The 24,243-nt window shown below is 53.6% G+C and overlaps 1 protein-coding gene across 1 annotated transcript in view; it reads right to left on the bottom strand.

Annotated features, from left to right (window-relative positions):
* Window positions 1–24,243, bottom strand: part of ONECUT1 (one cut homeobox 1) — a 40,322-nt gene that overhangs the window by 14,446 nt on the left and 1,633 nt on the right. The gene's annotated exons all lie outside the window — the stretch shown is intronic.

The following is a 24,243-nucleotide window of genomic DNA, read 5'->3' on the forward strand; positions in this document are numbered from 1 at the left end:
TATTTTGTGAAAGGAGGGAGAAAAGGATCTAGAGGCTGGAAGAGAGCACAAGCCAACAGTGTTTCGTCATTATTTTAAAAGAAATAATGATACTCTGCATTTTCCACCTTCTCTCTAGACTAAGCTCCTTGAGGGTAGGGATTGTATCTACTAACTCTTTTGTATTATTCTTTTCCAAAATGCTTAGTCCAGTGTTCTGCATGCAGTAAGCACTCAGTGAATACCATTGATAAATTAATCCCCCTTGGGCACGGATTCCCTCTACATCCTGGTACACAACAGTTTCTATGGTGCCCAATAGGCCCAATTGTGTCTGTTGTGCTCTTCCCCATACCTACCCACACCAAGCTAGTGTATCTTGTGCCTGAGGGTGCTCCTAGGGTCCCCATCTGCCCTCCAGTTGGGGCTCAGTTTCCTGGGCCTGCCGCTTCCAGCCCAGCCTTTAGTCAGCAGGAGAGTCAGGGAGTCAGAACCTGGGAGTCAGTGGATCTGATTTTAATTTCATTACCATCACTCGTCTGCTGTGTGACCTTGGACAAGTCACTAACTTCCCTGTATCTTAGAAAATCATCTGTAAAATGGGAATTAATACGAGCCCCATGTGGGACATGGACTGTGTCTGACCCGAACACCTGGCAAATACTAAGAGCTTAACAAATATGAAAAATATGTCCACTTGGTGCCAAGAGGCTGTAGATTCTGATCAGAACCCTGGAAGGGCAAAGAAATGGCAGAAGAAAGTAGCATTGGAGCCAGAAATTAGGCTGGGCACGGAAGCTACTCCTTCCTTATCTCTCTCTCCCCTTCAACTCCCTAAGGAATTCTTCCCCAACTTCTAGGGCTCCCGAGAAGGTCAGTTCATATCAGAGATGTTAAAGTCACCAAGATGCCGATAAGAATGACAGCACCCTCGGAGGCTTCAAAACGGGTATCACCATGTGACCCAATCTCTGAAAGGAGTCACAAGAATTCAGTGTAAGAGCTGGGGTTAAGATCCCTGGAAAGGCCCTCAAGAGATCATCTGACTAAATCCCCTGCCTCCAGGCACTTACTACCTCATCCAAGACAGATGGGTGACTCTTCTGTTCTTACAGGGCCCCAGCAAGGGAGACTGCGAGAGTTCAAGGTCTCTCTACCTTCTGCCCCTGTTCTCAGCCTTTTTCTGAGATACAAGGAACCACAACTGTCCTACCCGTGAGGCTCTTGGTTGAATGGGAAGATTAGGGAACAGAAAACATGAGGGGCAAAAACTGGAATCCCAAGCAGATGTGTGAGTGTGAAAGCTGAGTTCACTGGCAGCAGCCATTTTAGGATTCCATTCTTCTCTAAATTCTCCAAGGGCACAGAGTGTTCCCACTCCCACTGATGACTGGGGCCCCACGTTGCTCAAGATACATTTCATTCCCCCCACCACACTGAAGGGTTTAACTGAATCATCCCCTGGTTGGCTGGCGAGTAGGAGGGGCCGTTATAAAGGAGGGTTCTGGCTTTTAATGGTCCGGCTGAATATGTTATTGTGTCAGTTCCGGAGCTCCAGCGACCTTACCTTTGCTTCCAGTCCTGCTGAATGGTATCCAGCACCCAGAGTGTGCACAGTGCAGACTCGTTGCTGATGGTGTCCGAGCCACGCTTAGGAAGGCCCGTTTCGTTTCCGGACAGGGCTCGGGGAGAAGGGGGTGGGAATAGCGGGTGGGACGCAGACGTTTCCAAGTTTCCTCTCTTAGCTCTCATTCGTTGACTCTCTCTGCCACAGTTCAGCTTCATCTTGTAATTTCCGGTCAGCCACCATTTGGTCTGGGATGAGGGTTGGGCAGAAGGGATGTGGGAGAGGGCTGATTCATCTGGCCAAGAGGGCAGGCCGTCTCCCTGTCCTCTAAGCGTCCTGGTGCCGTTATTGGAGGCAGAATCCTGGGATAGATGGGCCATGGATCTGATCCAGGACATCACTCAAAGCCTCATAATCATAACAGCTGTCTGACCTCAGTTTTCTCATGGTGGGAGTGAGGAATTGCTCTTGAAGAAGTGATTGGGAAAGGTAATTAGAATTATGATATGTGATATTTGTTAAGTGCTTACTGTGTTCCAAACACTGAGGGAGATACTAGTTAATCAAGTCAGATACAGTCCCTGCCCCATATGGGTCTCACAAGCAAAGAAGGAGGGAGAAAAGGTACAGATGAGGAAACTGATGCACAGAGAAGTTGTGAGTTGCTCATGGTCATACAGCAGGCAAACGGCAAAGCCAGGATTGGAATCCAGGTCCCCTGATTCCCAGGCGATTCTTTCCACTAGGCCTCACTGCTGCTCCTCAGCAGCAGAGAGGTGAAGTGGTCAAGCTGATCTGTGGTAGTGTCCACCTGCTAATTCAGGGCTTTGATGGTAGCCAGGCTAGCTACCTGGGGGACCCTGGAGTGGAATCAGCCCTCAGGAGAGAGGGGCGTGGAGTACAGCCTGGGTCTGTCTGCTCCGAGACTGGGGCTCTGTCCTACTGCCCAAAGAGATGCTGGTCCAGGCTGCTCACTCACTGCAGACCTGCACTGACCCAGTTCCCTCACATTAGCCTCTCCCCACCCCTCCCACAGCCACCCCAGACTGCTCCGCAGCTGGACCTCTGGGCCCTAGGGTTGGAGCCCATTGCTCGACCTTGGAGGCCAGGGGCCGTCCACACGTTTCACTCTGGAGGCAGTTTCAACAGGGTGACAGGATCGATTGATTGATTGGCAGGTGGCTGGATCCACGTTTCTGCCAAGGAAATGCTTGCCCAGCGGCAGTCCCCGCTCCCTTACTGGTGGGCAAGCAGTGTTGGACTGTAACCGACTGTGTGGTCTTATACAGCCCACCAGCCTTTCCACAAGACACACCCAGAGGGTCATGAATTCTAATCCCGGCTCCGCCAGCTGTCTGCTGGGTGACCTCGGGCAAGTCGCTTAACTTCTCTGGGTCTTAGTTAAGTCATCTGTAAAATGAGGACTGAGAACTGTGCGTCCCACGTGGGCAGGGACTGTGTCCAACCTGATTTGCTTATATACACCCCAGTGTACAGTGCCTGGCACATAGGAAGTGCCTAAAGAATACTACAATAATAGTAATAATTATTATTATTATTAATTTGGCTTTTACCTGGACCCTTGGGGGTCCATTGGGGGCATCAGAGTCCCCCCAAGTTGACCTAGGGACCCACCCACGTTTCCCTGAGGACAAGCCCTGCTGTCTCCTATCCATCAGTCTATAGTATTTTTTGCACAGCTATTAAGTGCAGAACACTGTACTAAGCGCTTGAGTGAATACAATTGAGGAAGAGATACAGACCCTAGAGACTAATAGGAGAGAATGACAGACACAAGGAGTTAACCAACGCTACAGCCACTGATAGCCAAAGAAGGGAAGAAAAAAACAGGCAAATAAGTGTAAATTCATCTAAGCTGCAAATGTGCTTAAGTGCAAGGTTGTAGAACCCTAAGAGCTAATCCTTCTTTCTCCCAGATGCTGCTTAAGCCTCACCCCCTCCACGAACGAGAGCACTCTGAGCAGGATTTTGTCTTTCATTAGCAGATTGTGTCCAGGTTTCGTCTCTGTACTGGGTGGAAAAAACCTCAAGGAGACCCAGCGATGAAAAACAAAAAATGAGTGAAATGTTGGAGAATAGGTCCTTAGATGGTAGAGCCCCCTGTGAGAAAGGAACTGAGCTCACCCTGATTATCTTGTACCTACCCCAATCCTTAGAACAGTGCTAGGCACATAATGATGACGATAATAATAATGATCATATTTGTCAAGCGCTTACTAACTGTCAAGCACAGTTCTAGGCAGTGTTCTAAGCTAATCAGCTGAGATACAAACTAATCAGGTTGGGCCTAGTCTGTGTGCTACATGGGGCTCACAGTCTTAATCCCCATTTTACAGATGAGGTAACTGAGGCACAAGGTCACACAGCTGACAAGTGGTAGAGCTAGGATTAGAACCCAGGTCCTTCTGACGCCCAGGCCCATCCTTGATCCACTAGGCCTTGTGCTTCTCACGAGCACTTAAAAATCCCGTTATTATTCTTGTTGTTAGTGTTGTTGCTGTTATTATTATGTCCTGAGAAGAGAGGTTAAAAGACCCTGGAGCAGTTTAGCCTGGAGAAGGCAGAGGGTTGGCCTGGGAATGGTCTATTAAGGGTTTTATGGGAAGAAGGCTGACCAGGAGTTCTTGGCATCCATTAGACTGAAAGCTTCTACAGGGAGAGACCACATCTTTTATGTCTGCTGTACGTTCACAAGTGCCCCGAGCAGAGGTCTGCCCATTCAATGTGTTAATCAATGCTGCTGCAGCTGATGAGTCAGGGCCAGGCTTCCCAGTGGAAGGAGCAAACGTGACAGGTTGAAAGGGCCTTCAGTTCCAGAGGGGCTAAGGGGAGATGACTTCAGCTCCAGAGAAGGGAAGCAGCATGGCTTAATGGATAGACCTGGGAGCTGGGCGTCAGAAGGACCTGGGTTCTAATCCAGACTCGGCCATTTGACTGCTGTGTGACCTTGGGCAAGAGTCTTAACTTCTCTGTGCCTCAGTTCCCGCGTCTGCATAATGGGGATTCAATACTTCTTCTTCCTCCTTCTTAGACTGAGAACTCCATGTGGGGCTTGGTTATCTTGTATTCATTCATTCAATCAGTCGTATTTATTGAGCGCTTACTGTGTTCAGAGCACTGTAGCTAGTACAGTACAACAATAAACAGACACATTCCCTGCCCGTAACGAGCTTACAGTGTGCTGGAGGAGGCAGGAATCAACACAAATAAATAAATGACAGATATGTACTTAAGTGCTGTGGGGCTGGGAAGGGGGAAGAGCAAAGGGAGCTTGTCAGGATGACGCAGAAGGGAGTGAGAGAAGAGGAAAGGAGGGCTTAGGGAAGGCCTGTTAGATGACTTGCCTTCAATAAGGCTTTGAAGCGAGGGGAGAGTGATTAAATGTCGGATTTGAAGAGGGCGGGCAGAGCAAGCCAGAAACAGGACGTGGGCGACGGGTCAGCGGCGGGACAGATGAGATCGAGGTACAGTGAGAAGGTTGGCATTAGAGGAACAAAGTATGCGGGCTGGGTTGTAGTAGGAGAGTAGCGAGGTGAGGTAGGAGGAGGCAAGCTGATTGAGTACTTTAAAGCCACTGGTGAGTTTTTGTTTGCTTTTTTGTTTGTTGGATAGGCAACCCCTGAAGTTTCTTGAGCAGAGGGAACCCATGTATCTACCTCAGCGTTGAGTACATTAATTGCCACATAGTAACGCTTCACAAATTCCGTAATTATGATTACAATTATTATTATCATTCCGAAGGACTAAGGGGTGTGAGTCACCTTCAGCTCGAGAAGGCCTCAGGGGAGTTTCTTTCAACTAAAGCGGGGTTCTGTGGGGTCAGGTGCCTGTGAAACTAAGTGGTGGGGAAAATTGGCTGTTTGGATCCAGTGGGTTACCTGGAAACTGTTAGCCAGAACCTCTCCCAGCTGGGACCTTCACTCTTCCTCTTTAAATCCGGGTTGCTGTCCCAAATCTGCCACAGGGACAATCCCTGGAGTGGGGGCATGTGGCCTGGGGGGGCGGAGAGCGGGTTGTGAAAAGCAGCGTGGTTTAGTGGAAAGAGCACAGGCTTGGCAGTCAGAGATCGTGGATTCTAATCCCGCCTCTGCCACTTGTCAGCTGTGTGACTTGGAGTAAGTCACTTCACTTCTTTGGGTCTCAATTCCCTCATCTGTAAAATGGGGATTTAGAGTGGGAGCCCCACGTGAGACAACCTGATTACCTTGTATCTACCCCAGCGCTTAGAACGGTGCTTGGCACATAGTAAGCGCTTAACAAATACCATCATTATTATTATTATCATCGAGTAAAAGAACTACTTCCAGTGAGGCAGTTCTATCTCTTAACCTGCTGCCTCTGCCCCGAGACTTCCAGTCGTTTGTCCCCGGGGGCCAATTTTCTCTACCCTACCACTTTTTCCGGACCAAGCGGCTCTGTCTCTCCCAAAGAGATACTGGGTTCCCTCCAATGTGGAGCCTGGGCATCTTGCCTTAGGTACTGCCCTGCTTTCTCCCATCTCTCACAGTAGTCCCTGGCTATCACAGCCCAGATCGCTCAGTACGGGATGGGGAAAGCCAGACAGTGGTCCCAGTGGCCCCGGATGAGATTCTGCCTCCAGCTGTAGGTTTTGCTCCCTCTTGGGGGGTGGATCCCGAGGCCTGGCCGCACCCGGAGCCGGGATGGGTTTGTTGGCGGGGGCCGCTCTAGGGCACCTGGGACAGTATGGTCCAGACTGGGGAGCCACGGAGAGGGTGGACCATACCTGTGCGGCTGGGTGTTTTACATCAGTGGTTCTTAATTTGTCGTTTCAAGTGAGGACTGTTGAGGGTTTCAATGGGCCAATGTTTCTGATGACCAGGGAACAAAGGAATTCAGAGACAGCTAAGTCCTCTTTTCTTCTTCTCCCACTCCCTCCTGAGTCGCCCTGACTTGATCCCTTTATTCATCCCCCTCTCAGCCCCTCAGCAGTTATGTAAATATCTGTAATTTATTTCTATTACTGTCTGTCTTTCCCTCTAGACTGTAAGCTCGTTGTGGGTGGGGAATGTGTCTGTTTTTTGCTGTATTGTACTCTCCCAAATGCTTAGTAATAATAATAACAATAATGACGATTGCATCTGTTAAGCGCTTACTATGTGGTATTCACTGGACTAAGCACTGGGGTGGATACAAGCAAATGGGGTTGGACCCAGTCCCCGTCCCACGTGGGGCTCACAGTTTCAATCCCCTTTTTGCAGATGTGGTGACTGTGGCACAGAGAAGTGAAGTGACTTGCCCCAGGTCTCGCAGCAGACCAGCAGTGGAGCTGGGATTAGAACTCATGACCCTCTGGCTCCCAGGCCCATGCTCTACCCACTGCGCCATGCTGCTTCTCTTAGAACAGTGCTGTGCACACAGTAAGCTCTCAGTAAATATGACTGCCTGACTGATTTACTTCACCAGAGGCTTAAGCCTCCCCAGGGGCCCTCTGTGCTGGAGGTTCGAGACACGGACCTTGCTTCGGGCTCCACTTTGGCCTCCCGACAGGTCTGGGCAGCCTTCTCTTGTCCACACCAATATAAGACACATTATTTTGCTGGGGGTGATGCACGCAGGTGTCCACCCCCAACTCTGCCCCTACCACCCCCACCAAAAAGAAGACCCAACCCCCAGCCCAGGCAGTGTTTCCATGTGGATCATACCCATGCTTCCCCCCAGGAGCTCAGTTACCAGAAGCTCCCAATGGTCCAGTTACTAGAATTCAAGAGACAGCAAGAGTCATTCCCGCTCTTGTCCCCACTTCCCCCTCCAGTTATCACCCTATCTCCCTACTACCCTTTCTTTCCAAAATCCTAGAACGAGTCGTCTACAATTGATGCTTGGAATTCCTTAAATCCCATTCTCTCATAGACCCCATCCGATCTGGCTTCCGTCCCCTCCACTCTACCGAGACTGCTCTCTCTAAGGTAACCCATGACCTCCTTCTTGCCAAATCCAATGACTCCTACTCCATTCTGATCCTTCTTGACCTCTCTGCTGCCTTTGACACCGTCGACCATCCCCTCCTCCTCCATACCTTATCTCACCTTGGCTTCACGGACTCCGTCCTCTCCCGGTTCTCCTCTCACCTCTCTGGCCGGTCATTCTCGGTCTCCTTTGCTGGTGCCTCCTCCCCCTCCCATCCTTTAACTGTTGGAGTTCCTCAAGGGTCAGTTCTTGGCCCTCTTATGTTCTCCATTTACACTCACTCCCTCGGTGAACTCATTCGCTCTCACGGCTTTGACTACCATCTCTACACAGATGACACGCAGATCTACATCTCCACCCCTGTCCTCTCCCCCTCCCTTCAGGCTCGCATCTCCTCCTGCCTCCGGGACGTCTCCACCTGGATGTCGGCCCGCCACCTAAAACTCAATATGAGCAAGACTGAGCTCCTCATCTTTCCTCCCAAACCCGGTCCTCTCCCAGACTTCTCTATCACCGTGGATGGCACGACCATCCTTCCCGTCTCTCGGGCCCGCAATCTCGGTGTCATCCTTGACTCGTCTCTCTCGTTCACCCCACACATCCTATCCGTTACCAAGACCTGCCGGTTTCACCTTTACGATATTGCCAAGATCCGCCCTTTCCCCTCCACCCAGACGGCTACCTTACTGCTACGGGCTCTCGTTATATCCCGGCTAGACTACTGTGTCAGCCTTCTCTCTGACCTCCCTTCCTCCTCTCTCGCCCCACTCCGGTCTGTTCTTCACTCCGCTGCCCAGCTCATCTTCCTGCAGAAACGATCTGGGCATGTCACTCCCCTTCTTAAACAACTCCAGTGGTTGCCTATCGACCTCCGCTCCAAACAAAAACTCCTCACTCTAAGCTTCAAGGCTCTACATCACCTTGCCCCTTCCTACCTCTCCTCCCTTCTCTCTTTCTACCACCCACCCCGCACGCTCCGCTCCTCTGCCGCCCACCTCCTCGCCATCCCTCGGTCTCGCCTATCCCGCCGTCGACCCCTGGGCCACGTCCTCCCGCGGTCCCGGAACGCCCTCCCTCCTCACCTCCGCCAAACTGATTCTCTTCCCCTCTTCAAAACCCTACTTAAAACTCACCTCCTCCAAGAGGCCTTCCCAGACTGAGCTTCTCTTCTCCCTCTACTCCCTCTACCACCCCCCTTCACCTCTCCGCAGCTAAACCCTCTTTTCCCCCTTTCCCTCTGCTCCTCCCCCTCTCCCTTCCCATCCCCTCAGCACTGCACTCGTCCGCTCAACTGTATATATTTCCATTACCCTATTTATTTTGTTAATGAAATGTACATCGCCTTGATTCTGTTTAGTTGCCATTGTTTTTAACGAGATGTTCTTCCCCTCGACTCTGTTTATTGCCATTGTTCTCGTCTGTCCGTCTCCCCCGATTAGACTGTAAGCCCGTCAAACGGCAGGGACTGTCTCTATCTGTTGCCGACTTGTTCATTCCAAGCACTTAGTACAGTGCTCTGCACATAGTAAGCGCTCAATAAATACTATTGAATGAATGAATGAATGAATCATTCGACAGCCCCAGATGATCCCAACCTCTCTCGCCATGGGCTGAGCTTGGGCCCCTCTTCCCGTGTAAGTCAGAGCTGGCTGGCCAGCCCAGCTTGTAAAGGCTGCCTCCGGCACCCTTCCTCCTTCTGCAGGGGCAAGAATTGCCCTCTCTCTCTGTCCGTCATCACCCACTTTTCTCAGGGATCCCCCGGGGGACAGGCCCTCTCTCACAACAGAGACACTCCACAGCCTTGGTTGCCCTGGGCCTGCTCTTCCACCCATGGAGATGGGCTGGATTTGGGGGCAGCCTCCAAACAACCATCGTTCCACATTGGCTGTGGCCTGCTCTGCTGCCGCTGCTCTTTCTCTCCTCCCCCGACCCAAACAATCCATGCTCCCTCTCCTCCCACCCCTACTGCTCGGTTCTGGGTCCACACTGGGCTCAACCCTCCCACCTTGGGTGACTGAGATGGATGTGACCAGGGGAAAGAAGCTGCTGCCAGGAAAAAAGCGTGTGCGTGGGGCAGGGGGTGGGGAGGGGAAGAGGAGAAGGTGAGAAAGTGCAGGTGGCCTGCAAAGCGACCCCAACAATCGATCAGTGGGATTTCCTGAGCACCTACTATGACAAAACTTCATCCTCTGTGTTTGGAAAACTCCAGTAGATCCAATCCTTGCCCTCAAGGAGCTTACAGGCTAGCAGATGGGTGGCCCTCGATTCAAGTTCTAAAGACCCTCCCCTCCTGTTTCCATGATCAAAATAGTAACAGGTTTGGTCCTAATTGAGAAGCTTAGAGCATCAGGCAATCACACCCAGTGTTTCTTAGTACGATGTTAATAGTGCCACCCAGCCACACCCTTGGGAGGGCATCTAATTATCTTTCGCTCGCTGGGACTGGGTGTGAGTTTGTGTGTTTGTGTGTGTGTGTGTGTGTGTGTAAGTTACTACTGCTATCGATGTCCTCCTGACTCCCCTGCCATCACTCAGCTTGTCCCTTGGACAGCAGTCAGGCAAAGAGTAGTGATTTCATCCATTGATGGAAGGGCAAAACTTCATTTGGGTCAGCAATCCCCAGGTGCCGTTACCGCTAAATCGGGGGACAGTGAGAGACAGGAAGTGTCCAGTGCTGCCTAGGCCTAACTTTCACTCCTACCTCATGCTCAAAAACAAAAGGCAGAAGGCCAAAAGGAATGACAAGGCAGCAGAGTTGAGTGAAGACCAAAGGCCTGGAAATCAGGAAAGCTCTGCCACCGGGCTGCCGTGTGACTTTGGCCGAGTCGCTCAATCTCTCTTGGTAGCTGTTTCCTCACCTCCGTACTGAGCGGAAACTACTCACCACTGGCTTTGAACACTCAATTGGTCTGCCCCCTCCTACCTTACCTCGCTGATTTCCTACTACTACCCAGCCCACACACTTTGCTCCTCTAGTCCAGCTTGCTCACTGTCACCCGATCTTGATAATTTAATCGCTGACCCCTTTCCCACATCCTTCCTCTGGCCTGGAACTTCCTTCCTCTCCAAACACTCCAAACCAACACTCTTCCCATCATCAAAGCCTTTATTAAGGTCATCGCTCCAAGAGGTCTTCAGGGATTACACCCTGTTTTCACCAACTCCCTCTCCCTCCTGCGTTGTCTACGTACTTGGATCTTTACCCTGTGGATATTTGGTATTCACCCCACACTCAGTCCCAGAGTATTTATGTACATGTCCGTAAATTAATTGTTTATATTAATGTCTATTTCCCCCTCTAGAGTGTAAGCTCACTGTGCGCAAGGATTGTGTCTACCAACTGTCGTATTGTACTCTTCCAAATGTTTAATACAGTGTTCTGCACACAGTATGTGCTCAGTTATATTGATCGATTTAAAATGGAAAATAAATCCCTCTTCTCCCTAACCGGTGATGTTGATGTGAGGATCAAACGATGCCATGTGAAAATGTTTGGAAAAAGTAAAAAGTGCCCGACAAGTTCAAGGTGTAAAAGGGAGTAACTCCTCACTCTAGGCTTCAAGGCTCTACATCACCTTGCCCCTTCCTACCTCTCCTCCCTTCTCTCTTTCTACCACCCACCCCGCACGCTCCGCTCCTCCGCCGCCCACCTCCTCACCGTCCCTCTGTCTCGCCTATCCCGCCGTCGACCCCTGGGCCACGTCCTCCCGCGGTCCTGGAACGCCCTCCCTCCTCACCTCCGCCAAACTGATTCTCTTCCCCTCTTCAAAACCCTACTTAAAACTCACCTCCTCCAAGAGGCCTTCCCAGACTGAGCTCCTCTTCTCCCTCTACTCCCTCTGCCACCCCCCCTTTACCTCTCCGCAGCTAAACCCCCTTTTTCCCCTTTTCCCTCTGCTCCTCCACCTCTCCCTTCCCATCCCCACAGCACTGTACTCGTCCGCTCAACTGTATCTATTTTCATTACCCTATTTATTTTGTTAATGAATTGTACATCGCCTTGATTCTATTTAGTTGCCATTGTTTTTACGAGATGTTCTTCCCCTCGACTCTATTTATTGCCATCGTTCTTGTCTGTCCGTCTCCCCCGATTAGACTGTAAGCCCGTCAAACGGCAGGAACTGTCTCTATCTGTTGCCGACTTGTTCATCCCAAGCGCTTAGTACAGTGCTCTGCACATAGTAAGCACTCAATAAATACTATTGAATGAATGAATGAGTGACAGAAGGGTGAGGGGAGGAGAGTGTGTGGGTTGTCTCTTCAGTGCGGAGAAGCTTCCTGAACTGGGGTGGGTGCTGCCCGTCTGAGGCTGAATACCAGGGAAAGTCATCCTCTTGTCTAACATGAGTTCATTTCTATTTTTAAATAATCTCTTGGTTTGGCAAGGAAGCCCTGGGTCTGCAGGGCTCTGGGGAGCGCACGTGCTCACTCAAAATCTTCCCTAGCCCGTCCTGCCCCTAGGAACAGGATAAAAATGAGGGCCATTTTTAGAAAATAAAGTAGTCCTCTTCCTCCTTCTCCCTCTGCTCCTACTCTTTCTCTCCAATCTCTTCCTTCTCTTCCTCCTCATCTTCCCCCCCTTCCTCAGTTTTCTCTTCGATCCCTTCCTCCTTTTACTCCTCTTCTTTCTCCTCTTCCTCAGCTCATCCCCGGGGGCAGACTCAGTCAATCCATCGGTGGTATTTATCGAGCTCCTACTTTGCGCAGAGCCCTATACTAAGCCTAAATGGCAGGTTTTTTGTTCCATTCATTCATTCAGTGGTACTTATTGAGTGCTTACTATGTGCAGAGCACTGTACTAAGCGCTTGGGATAGACAGTTCGGCAACAGATAGAGACAATCCCTGCCCAATGACGGGCAAACAGTCTAATCGACCGGTTCTAATCGTTCCAGGTCCCCCCGAGATGGTCGTTTTCTCCAGGCCTGCACCAGTCTGAGTCTGTCACCCCCTTCCCCAAGGATCCGGAACCCCAGATTAATGGGCAAACGAGGAGCCGATTTTTCCAGCCGCACCACCCCGCGGACGGTAACTTTCTTTGGCCGAGTCCTTACGTTAACCGCATTAGTGTGACAGATCCTTCTTTGTCCGGCATAAGTAATTAGAATTTAATCACTTGAACTGCATCTTAATTACCACAAATGAATTGAAAGGACATTTAATAGCAAAGATTAAATTGCCTTAATGAACGATTTTTGCGACTCCATCAATACCTGAATTGCCTGGGCCACTCGACTGGGGGGCTGGCGCTGCAGGGGCAGGGTGGCGTCAGTAGGTGGCGCCCTCTCACCGTGTCTTCCCATTGACCCAGGGAAGATGGGAAGATGGGAAGATGGGAAGAGGAGGAAGAGAAGGAAGAGATTGGAGAGAAAGAGTAGAAGAAGATGGGAGCCAGTGGACAAGGGGGAAATAGTCCATCCCAGTGGATACAATATTTCCCCTCTGTCCTCTGGTTCCCAGCTGCTCTTGTCCCCCAGGTCTGCCCTGAGCGGGCTAATAGCCTCCCCGATGAGGGACCGAATGCCTCAGATGCAAGGGACTTTCGAACCCAACGATGCCGTCCTAGCTAAATCTCCCTTTGCTTCTTCTCCAAATGGAACCCTGGACGGACAGGACTGAGCTCAGGTCACCGGCGTTTCAGGCCTCGAGCCCCTCAAGCCCACCCGGACATTGCTCCAAGGCAGCGGGGCCCCGGGGAGCAAGAGCTAGGGGCTGGGACACCTGGGATCCGGCCCTGGAGTATGAATGCCACCCTAGGAAATAATAATAGTATTTGTTAAGCGTTTACTATGTGCCAGGCACTAAGCGCTAGGGTGAATACGAGCAAATTGGGTTGGACACCAGTCCCTGTCCCACGTGGGGCTCACAGTCGCAATCCCCATTTTACAGATGAGGTAATTGAGGCCCAGGGAAGTGAAGTCACTCGCCCAAGATCACAGAGCAGACAAGTGGCAGAGCTGGGATTAGAAACCATGGCTTCTGATTCCCAGCCCTGTGCTCTATCCACTACGCCTCTGTGCCTCAGTCTCCCCACTTGTCCAATGGGAGGGGTGATAAGTCCTAAGTGTCAAAAGGAAAATGAGCTGATGGATTTCCAGGTTTCACGGCTATTGACTGCGGTCCCATCCTCCCTGAGCTGGCGCTGGATTTCCTGGGGTTTCCTTCAAGAACCACTATATTTTCGAGGGAAAAATCCAGAAAGCTGATTTAATTGGCCAGAGGACCGAAGAAAGGGGGAGGATATGACCCAACCAATAACCCCCGCTCCCCCCCCTTCCTTCCCTGAGAAAATGTAGAGAAGATTCTAAAACGTTTTGTAACATGTAATTCCTAGTTTTGAAAGAACATGCAATAATGGAATGCTGGAACAAAGCCATTAATGTTTCTTGAACTCTAGCGTGGAGCCTGCATCATCAAACACCGACCTTAAAGGGTCGGGTTTTGTTTCTAACCCGACTCAGTCAGTCTGCCCTGTACAGCCATTATTCGCCAAGAATTCTTCAACCTCGGCACTTGATTTTAAAAGTTGTGGATTGAACATCTGGAAGGCAAAAAGGCAAGCACAATTTGGGGACAACTTCCCGCACCATCTTTCCTTAAACACAATCTGAAGAGCACAGAAGAGAGAATTATTAAAACATTTCCCAGCCTTTGGTTGTGAGAGCCTGGAAGAGGAACTGCAATTGAAAGTAAGTATTTTGAGGATTCACCATTCAAATGAACAGAAACAGGGTATTCACATCCATGTGATACTTTAGAGTCACCGATCCTATTAAGAGTTTTCCTTCCCCGCATTGTCTCAAAGAATAACCTTCTGTCCTTCCTATGGACTGTTTTCTTACATTACCAGAGTGTTCGGCTGTAAACGTTCAGCTAGGTTAGGATCTCTTTAGGTCCACAAAAGAATTGTTCTCTAAGCTGCCCAATTTCCTCTTATCTTATCCTTTACCCAGTCTCTCTCCTCCATATGCCATCGCCTCTCTCTCCCCTTGTCCCCGTCCAGCCACGCACACGCACCAGAGCTCCAGCCCTGAGCAGTTGGAAGAAATACAATAATAATGAGGTGGGTCATTCCATTATTGTGGAAAAGGCCTTCACACTGTGGATCTGGGCTATTTGGGATTTGGACCATATTATCTTGACCTACCAAAGTTCATGCTGGTAATGTCCTAGAAGCCCGGGGTAATCAATCAATCAATCAATCAATCAATCAATCAATCGATGAATCCATTTTAAGGTCAATGCAGGTGTTTAAAGAATCTGACCAAGTCTGTAACCTCACAATCCAAACTCAGATCAGACAGAAATGGTCTCAGTTTAAATTCAGGTTTTTTGGTAAAAATCTAGTATCACCCTTTCAGTGGAGGAGTTCAGTTGATAACTTCTAACCTGACCCTTTTCTCGGTGATTTCCATAAAACTCACCTGGCAACGATCTTGGGAAAAAAATCAAGCCCTCGGATTTTACACATCTGAGAAGTGCAACTCTATATACCCTGTGGATGGAGCCGAGAGACAGATCTGTGGCTGTAAAAAGAATCCACTTATGTGAGCCACAGAGGCGATGTCTTAGCAGGATTTATGTGGCTGAAAGTTTTCCTGTGGAAATCTCACTGCACTAAAGCAAATGTGCTTATTCATTTCTAGTCAAGCTCCTTTCTCGGAAGAGCGGACACTGATCGGACGCTAATGAGGCAGACGGGGGTCTGGTTCCAACTCCCCAAGCAAGTTTCTTCTGAGCCAAGGATGCGGCCGTGCCCTTCGCCCGGGGCCCCTGCCATCCTGCCCTCTGTAACTGGGGCTGAGATGAAATCACCCAAGTCCTTTTTCCTCTGATCCGGACCCGCCTTCCCTCTCCTGTCCCCACCCCACTTCCTCTAGCCCTCAGTGGATGGGGCCTAGCCCAGCTGGGCCCTAAAGGCCCAGTTTGGGGGGGGACAAAAGTTTCCTTAGGAAGCCACAGAGCCAATGAAATGACGCAGTATCAGATATGCACCCTCTGAGGCCCTCAGGGAGGGTGGCGGGACTCACACAGGGGGGCACAAACGGGCCTCATCTCTTGCCCTGTGCCATAGCCTTCAGCTGGCTCATATGAAGTGGCTATCCAGACCTAGGAGTCCTGGCCCTGCACTGCAGAGCTTGGGTTACGTGTGTGGGAGATCATCCACATCATAGACAGAAATAAATTCTCAGACCCAAATAGATACAAACTGCCACTAACATGTACCTAAATTTGCATGTGTTCACACATATAGATACAGACCCACAAATATAGGTGCATACTCGCACACAGATTCACCCACCCACACACAGTCACCCAGTCATTGATTCATACCCACCTGATACACAAATACCTACAGGCACATATCTTCAGATTCACACACAGATTCACCCTCACACAGAGATTTCTACAGATTTCTACGCAATCACACTGTCAGAGATTCACTCCGACGGATACCCTGCCCTCCTCCGGCCTCGGCCCCAGCGTCCCTCTTCGGACCCACCTCCGTCGAGGACCGAGGTGTGAGCCGGGGTCACCCCGATGAACTTGGGCCACATGGCCTGGGGACCGCCCACTCCGGGCCTTCAACGCTCCCCCCGCCCTGCGGCGGGTTGGGTTTGGGGGGGTTATTTTCTGGAATCTTGACCACTTGAAGCGGCGTGGCCTCGTGGCAAGAGCATGGGCCTGGAAGTCGGAGGACGTGGGTTCTAATCCCGACTCCGCCCCTCGCTTGTTGTGTGATCTTGACTTCTCTCTGGGCCTCAGTTACCTCATCTGTAAAATGGGGAGTAAGACTGTCACTTCCACGTGGGACAATCTGATTACCTGGGATTTACCCCAGTGTTTAGAACAGTGCCTGGCACATGGTAAGTTCTTATAATACCGTGCTTAGAGAAGCAGCATGGCTCAGTGGAAAGAGCCCGGGCTCGGGAGTCAGAGGTCAAGGGTTCGAATCCCGGCTCTGCCACTTGTCAGCTGTGTGACTGTGGGCAGGTCACAACTTCTCTGTGCCTCAGTGACCTCATCTGTAAAATGGGGATGAAGACTGTAAGCCTCACGTGGGACAACCCGATTACCCTGTATCTCCCCCCGCGCTAAGAACAGTGCTCTGCACATAGTAAGCGCTTAACAAATACCACCATTATTATTATTATTATTATTATTATTATTATTGTCGTCATTACTGGCTCTCTGAGCCCGCGTCGGGAGCGGGCGGCGGGGCCTTGTCCGTGGTGCTGAAGCCCGTCCCCGCCCCGGTCCATTCATTCATTCACTCATTCACTCATTCAATCGCGCTTATTGAGCGCTTGCGGTGTGCAGAGCACTGTACTAAGCGCTTGGAAAGTACAACTGGGCAACAGGTAGAGACCGCCTCTACCCAACAACGGGCTCTAGAAGGATGGGGAGGGGGAGACGGACGGCCAAACAAGTAGACGGGCATCACTACCATCCAAATAGAGAACCAGCGCCCACCCCCTGCCCGGCCCGGGCACCGGCCTGACCCTGGAGCCCGGAGATCTGGAGAACCGAGCAGTGCAGAGATAGGGTTGGTGTTTGTTAAGCGCTTACTATGTGCAGAGCACTGTTCTAAGCGCTGGGGGAGATCCAGGGTAATCAGGATGTCCCACATGAGGCTCACAGTCTTAATCCCCATTTTACAGATGAGGGAACCGAGGCGCAGAGAAGTCACACAGTTGACAAGTGGCAGACCAGGGATTCGAACCCATGACCTCTGACTCCCAAGTCCGTGCTCTTTTCACTGAGCCACGCCTTGCCGTTGGCTCAGTGTGATGAGGACGGTGGCGGCTGCCCTGGCGTTGATGACTCCGCTGCCCGGAGGAGGGACCGACGGGGCTGGGCAAGACCCCTGATAATACTAATGTTGGCATTTGGTAAGCGCTTACTCTGTGCAGAGCACGGTTCTAAGCGCTGGGGGAGATACAGGGTAATGAGGTGGTCCCACAGGAGGCTCACAGTTGATCCCCATTTTCCAGATGAGGCCCGGAGAAGTGAAGTGACTTGCTTACAGTCACACAGCTGCCAAGTGGCAGAGCCGGGACTCGAACCCGTGACCTCTGCCCCCCCAAGTGCCTCCTCCGCGGCCCCGAGGCGGCCGGCGGGGCAGGGCCGTGGGCTGCACCGCCCCCGCGTGGCCAGCAGAGGGGGCGCCGACCTCGCGGGACCCGCTGGCCCCGGGGCCGCGCGGGGCCGTGCACGCGCGCGCGCGGCCGTGCGCGCCCCCGCCGGAGCCGCCGGGCCCCTCCATCGCAGGCAGGTGTAGACACGCCCCAGGAGGGCCGCCGCCCCCGAGAGCGGACGATGATAATCATCATGCTCAGGGGATTAGGGAAGCAGCGTGGCTCAGGGAAAAGAGCCCGGGCTGGGGAGGCAGAGGTCCTGGGTTCGAATCCCGCCTCTGCCACTTGGCAGATGAGTGACTGCGCCTTCACTTCTCGGTGCCTCAGTTACCTCATCTGGAAAACGGGGATGAAGATTGTCAGCCTCACGTGGGACAACCTGATTGCCCTGTATCTCCCCCAGCGCTTAGAACAGTGCTCTGCACGTAGTAAGCGCTTTCCAAATACCAACATTATTATTATTAATAAGCGCTGACTACGTGCCGAGCATCGTTCTCGGTTCACTGTCCCAGACTGAGCCCCCCTTTCCCTCTGCTCCCCCACCCTCTGCTCTTCCCCCTTCCCCTCCCTCTGCGCTCATCTGTATGCATTATTTATTACCTTATTTTTTTGTGTTAATAAGGTGTATATGGCCTTGATTCTATCGATCTTGATGATGTTGTCTTGTTTTTCTTCGTTCGGTTTTGCTCGGCCCTCTGACTCCCCCGTTTAGGCTGTGAGCCCGTCATTGGGCAGGGATGGTCTCTCTCTGTCGCCGAACTGTACATTCCAAGCGCCGAGTACAGTGCTCTGCACATAGTAAGCGCTCAGGAAATACTATTGAACGAATGAATGTTCTGAGCGCTGGGGTGGATAGAGGTCATCAGGTGGTTCCACGTGGGGCTCACTGTCCTAATCCCCGCTTTCCAGACGAGGTAACTGAGGCACAGAGAAGTTAAGCGGCTTGCCCAAGGTCACCCAGCAGACCAGCGGCAGAGCCGGGATTAGAACCTACGTCCTCTGATTCCCAAACCCGGGCTCCCCCGCAGAGGATGGAGGTCACCTCTCCTCATTCTCACTGCCCCCTCCATCCTCGAACTCCACCGCCCCGAGACCGCAAAACCAACGAGCAAGGGGAGCCAAGTCTCTTCTGGGTTCGGGGCAAAACCAATCTGGGTCTGCCCGAGGGGAAAAAAAAATCTGCGGAGATGGAAATCTTGCACCGCCCGTCCAGGGTCAGTACCGGAGGCCTCTGAGCAGGACCAGAAGGATGCTCCGGCCCTGAGAGAGGGCGGGGAGGATGCCCCGGGCCTTCCCGGTGCGCCTGGCTTCTTCCCGGGCCTGCACCGGGACTCCACACACATTTAAACCCGCACACACACACACACACACACGGGCGCACGGGCGCACGTGGACAGGTACAGAGACTCTTGTGCAGATCCTGAGCGGACACTGGAACCCACAGAGAAACACCATCACAGGCTGCCACACAGAAACACACTGAGGTACTGAAAGGCGAACTGACAGTGACCCACCAACAGGCACTGCGGGAATCCACAGACACGTGTGCCCACACACTGAAAAAGACAGACGCATATTCAGCTACAAACACCCACATACACACAGAGACGTATTCATAATCTCAAACAAATCACACACACACAAAAAAACCCCCAAATACTATCACAGACCGACCCAAACGCCCAAGGAAGAACCCCATTCCCTCACATGCCAGATGCGAGTATAAACATGTATAGACATCCAAATAGCATGTACAATACAAATAGCAAAGAAATAGCATACACATATTGTACAATAGTCATACGAATAGCAACCCACCCAGACGCAGGAACAGAAAAATCAGACACAAACGTAAACCCGACCAGAAATCCCCAAATCCCCACCCCTCGCCGCAAACACTCACACCCAGAGATAGAATGGAGAGCTCAGATGGATCTTTAATTAATGGAAAACTCCTAAATAGGCTAACAATCGGGTGTATACGCGTGTTAATATCTGCATGCTAAGTGGACTGCATGTGGGCTCCTGTATCTGTGGGCCTGAGCGTGTGTACGTACATGTATGTGAATATATGTGTAAGGGACTGCGTGTAGAATATATGCGGGCATCTGTGTGCTCTGTAGTGTGTGTGTGTGTGTGTGTATGTGTTTGGGACGCCGTTGTAGGGGGGCTGCGGGGAGCTCCGTCCCGCAAAAGGAGATTTTTGGCTGGTTCGGCCCAGTCAGAAGGGGTTCAACTCCCCGGCCCACCCAGGTCGCGCCCGAGGGGGCGGGGTCCCTGGCAGCCGCCTCTCTAATGGGGAAGCGGCGATGATTAGATCGGAAAAAATATTGATTTTTTTTTTAACAGTTAATTCGGTGAGAATTTCCTCCGGTTGCCAGGCTCAGATCAGCCTATCTAATTTCGAGAGGTCCTTAACCTCCCTCTCCCCCAGGTCACGGACCCTCCCACAGACAGCACACTTTCCTGCGCGCACACATCCCCACTCGCATACATGACACGCGTGCCTCGGTACTGTGCCCTCCCGCACACACATGCCCCCCCGCCCCCCGTCTCCCACCCACACAGACGCCAGGTTTCACACGCCCCCGAAGTCCCAGTCTGCTCGCCGCCCCCGCTGGCCGCCCCCCACCTCTCAAGGACTGCCCACTCCCACCCACTAGTGGAGTCTGTTTTTACCTGACCCTCGACCCGGCCCGAAATATTTCCCCTTTTCTCTCGGTTTTTGGCCATTTTCGAAAGGTCTCCGGGCCTCGGTATCTCGCCTTGGCCGCCGTGGGGCCGTCGTGGGGTGGGGTGGGGGTGGGGGTCCCCACGGCTGTGTCCGCCCCATTCCGTCCACCGCCTCTCTCCGCTCTTCCACGCCCCGATCCTCAGTCGCTTACACCGCCCCCTTAACACTCAAACATGTCGACACGGACCCTCACACACTTACACAGACCCACACTCACACAGATGCTCTCATGCTGACACGGGCCTTCTCACACACACAAATACACTCACACAGATGCTCACATGCTGACACAGATCCCCCCCCCCCACCACACTGACACAGATGCTCACATGCTGACACAGACCCCCCCCCCCACTTACACAGACACACACTAACACAGGTGTTCACATGCTGATACAGACCCCCCACACAGTTCCACAGACACAGATGTTCACGTGTTGGCCCAGACCCTCACACACAGACTCTCACACACTCACACAAATAGAGCAGGAGCCTGGGAGTCAGAAGTTCTTGGGTTTTAATCCCGGGTCCACCACTTATCTGCTGTGTGACCTCAGGCAAGTCACTTCACTTCTCTGTGCCTCAATTCCCTCATCTGTAAAATGGGGATTGAGACTGTGAGCTCCACATGAGACCGGATCTGTGTCCAACCCCATTTACGTCTATACGCCCTCCGCTGTTAGCACAGTGCCTGGGACATAGTAAGCGCTTAATACTATAATAATAATAATAATAAATGCGTGTGTACGCGCGCACACACACGCACACACACACAGAGTACATCTTTCTCTCGGTCTTCCCCGCTCCGTGACACGTAGGCACTGTCTGGCCCAGCGTGGGGGACTCTGCTCATTGTTGTATTTTACTCTCCCAAGCGTCTAGTATAGTGCTCTGCACCCAGTCAGCGCTCAATAAGTACTATCAAAAGAATGAATGAACGCAGAGCGGAGCTGCAGAGGCCCGAGCGCCGGGCTCGCACGGTCTCCAAACAAGGAAACTCAGCCCCGTCATTAGAACGGATCTGAACCCCAAGTTTTCCGAATAAGTGTGTGTGTGAGTGTTGGTCTGCCTGTGCGTTTGTGTCTGTGTGTGGGTGTGCAGGGGTGTGTGCTGCCGGCTGAGTATCCGGAAGCTTTATTTCTCCTGCCTGGGTCAGAGAGGCTGGGAACTTTTGAAGAAAGAACCTAGGAGATAGACGCCAACTTTCCTCTGCAGAGAAAGAGAAAGCGAAATGGGCTGAGGTTCTAGAGAGACGGGCGGAGAGAGAGACGCCGAGCCAGAGACAGCCGAGGGCCAGAGACAGAGCGAGAGAAGCGTCAGAGACAGAGAGGCCGTGGGAGAGAGACAAGGCAGTAGGGAGGAGCGGGGAGCGGGAGGGCGGGAAGGGGAGAAGGAAGAGGCAGCGAGGAGGCGGACAAAGGTGCGGGCGGGAGGGGAGAGGCAAGGTGATCGGGTCGACTTAAATTAGAGCTCTAAGAAGGTCGAAGCGGCATTTCTCGGGGATTTTGCTCATCGGCCGGGGGGGTCAGGGTTTCGGCGTGTCTCCGGGCCCCCTGCCACCCGCGAATGGCCCCGAGGGACCAGGCCAGGGAGCCTCAGTCAGCATCCGTCAGCTCTGCCCCGTGTGGGTCCCTGGACGGCGGGATGGGGGGAGGGGGAGGGGATCGTCCCTTGGGGTCGGGCCGGCGGGGGCGGGGTCTTCCGCGGCGGGAGGCGTCCCCCCCCCGCCCCCAGTCCAGTTTCCCCTCCTTTTTGGCGACCTTTGGCCGAGGCCCGGTGCCCGCCGCCCCCTTCGGCCCCAGTGTCCACGGCCCGGCCGGTCCCTCGGGGCTGACGGGGAGGCCGGGACAGGCTTCGCTCCCCTAAAAGGGCGAGCGGGAACCCCCCCAAACACAAATCTCCCCTCCCTTCTCCACTGCTCCTAGCCAGGGCCGGGGCTGGGCCTCTGTCTGTGGGCCCCCGACTATGCACCCGCGGGGGGCGGGGTGGGGGGTGGGGGGGACGACGCCAGTGGTGCACGCCTAGCTGAGTGTGTGTGTGTGTGTGTGTGTGTGTGTGTGAGGGTGAGTCGGGGGGAGGGGGAGGGTGACGGGGAGGGAGAGGGGTGCGGGGGTGAGGAGGAGGAGGAGATGGGGGCTTGCCGCTCCGTTTCACCCCAAAGGGCCCATCGCCGAGGTTGCACTGAGAACGATGGACCCGCCAGGCCCCGAGCCACTGAGGCCCTGAGAGCATCACCCCGCCAGAGAAGACAGAGAGACGGGCAGAGGGCTGGGGGGTGGGTAGGGGGCGGGGGGGGGCCTCGGGCTGGAGGTGCCGGGCGAAGCCCTGCGCCCCCCGGGGTGGGGGGCGGATTGGGCGGATTGGGCGGAGGCGGGGTAGCTCCTCCCTTCCTTTGTTTTTGCCTGGGAGAGGACCAAAGGGCCACCGCCTCGGCCCCGGGTCCGGCGTGGGTTGTGACCGTGTCGCCATCCCCAGGGGTTCATTCATGGGGGGCGACCTCATTCTTAACCTTTCCGCCCCGCCGCTACCCACGGGCTCGCGGCCGCCCCCCGACGCTGCCCGGCCCGGCCCAGTCGGCTCCATCCCCGGTCCCCAATAACCCTGTCCCCGCTCCGGCCTCTGAAATGAGTCGGTCCCCGTTCCCTGCTCTCCCTGCCCCCCGTTCCCCGCTCCCCCAACCCCCAATCGTCCCCCGGTGGGGGGATTAGCAGCCCCCAGCCCATCCTACCCAGAGGGAGCCCTAACTCCAACGAAACGAAAGGCAACCAACGCCTTGGGGGTGGGGGCGGGTCGAGACGGCTCCCGTCTGGCTCCGACTCCCGCTGCCCGCACCCCACGTCCCGGCCCCGCCATCAGCTCTCCCGAGGCGGCCTTCCGACCTTCGACCCGGGGCTCAGCAGGTGGCCCGGAGGCCAGGAACCCGGGGCCCGCGGCCAATCCAAGGCAGCGGGAGAGCAGGGCCCGGGAGAAGAGGGCCCGGGAGAGCAGGGCCCGGGAAAACAGGGACCGGGAGAGCAGGGGCCGGGAGAGCAGGGGTCGGGAGAGCAGGGCACGGGAGAGCAGGAGCCGGGAGGGCAGGAACCGGGAGAGCAGGAACCGGGAGAGCAGAGGCCCGGGAGAGCAGGGGTCGGGAGAGCAGGGCACGGGAGAGCAGGAGCCGGGAGGGCAGGAACCGGGAGAGCAGGAACCGGGAGAGCAGGAACCGGGAGAGCAGTGGCCGGGAGAGCAGAGGCCCGGGAGAGCAGAGGCCCGGGAGAGCGGGGCCGGGGCAGCGGACACTCGAGGGCTCGACTCGAGGGCTCACGGCCCTGGGCCGCTCACCTAAAGTGCCGCCCCACGTCGAAATGTGCCCGGCCGCGCGTGTGAGTGTGTACGCGTGCTCGTATACAGATTTATGGAAAGCGGTAACGCAGACCAATACAAACACACGTTCAGGCCCCCCCATTTCCGGCCACTTTAACGTACAAACACATACACGCACAGACACACACGCCTATACCCGCCAGCCCTCTTTCGTAGGAAAGAAGAGAAAACGGGATCCGGGGGCGGGACTGGTTCGGATTTCCGCGGCGGAGGCGAAGGCAGAGAGCTGGACTCGGTAGCCCGAACCTCTCTCCTCCGCCCTCTCGGGTCCCTCCCTCTCCTTCGTCTAGCCCGGAGAGATTCCCCCGGTCGGGAAAGAACACGCACCTACACACACACACGTACACACAGACGAATCCCGACGCCTAGCGAGCCCATCCAGGTACACACGGAAACGCTCCCCGACCCCACACAGACAGCCGTAGAGACTCTCCCGCGCCAAGTCACCCACTCGCTGTGGCCCAGTCGCACGTACAGAGACACAAAGCGACGGGCAGCCGTGCACACGCCATCG

The sequence above is a fragment of the Ornithorhynchus anatinus genome, chromosome 8 (genome assembly GCF_004115215.2).
Source record: "Ornithorhynchus anatinus isolate Pmale09 chromosome 8, mOrnAna1.pri.v4, whole genome shotgun sequence".
NCBI lineage: Eukaryota > Metazoa > Chordata > Mammalia > Monotremata > Ornithorhynchidae > Ornithorhynchus > Ornithorhynchus anatinus.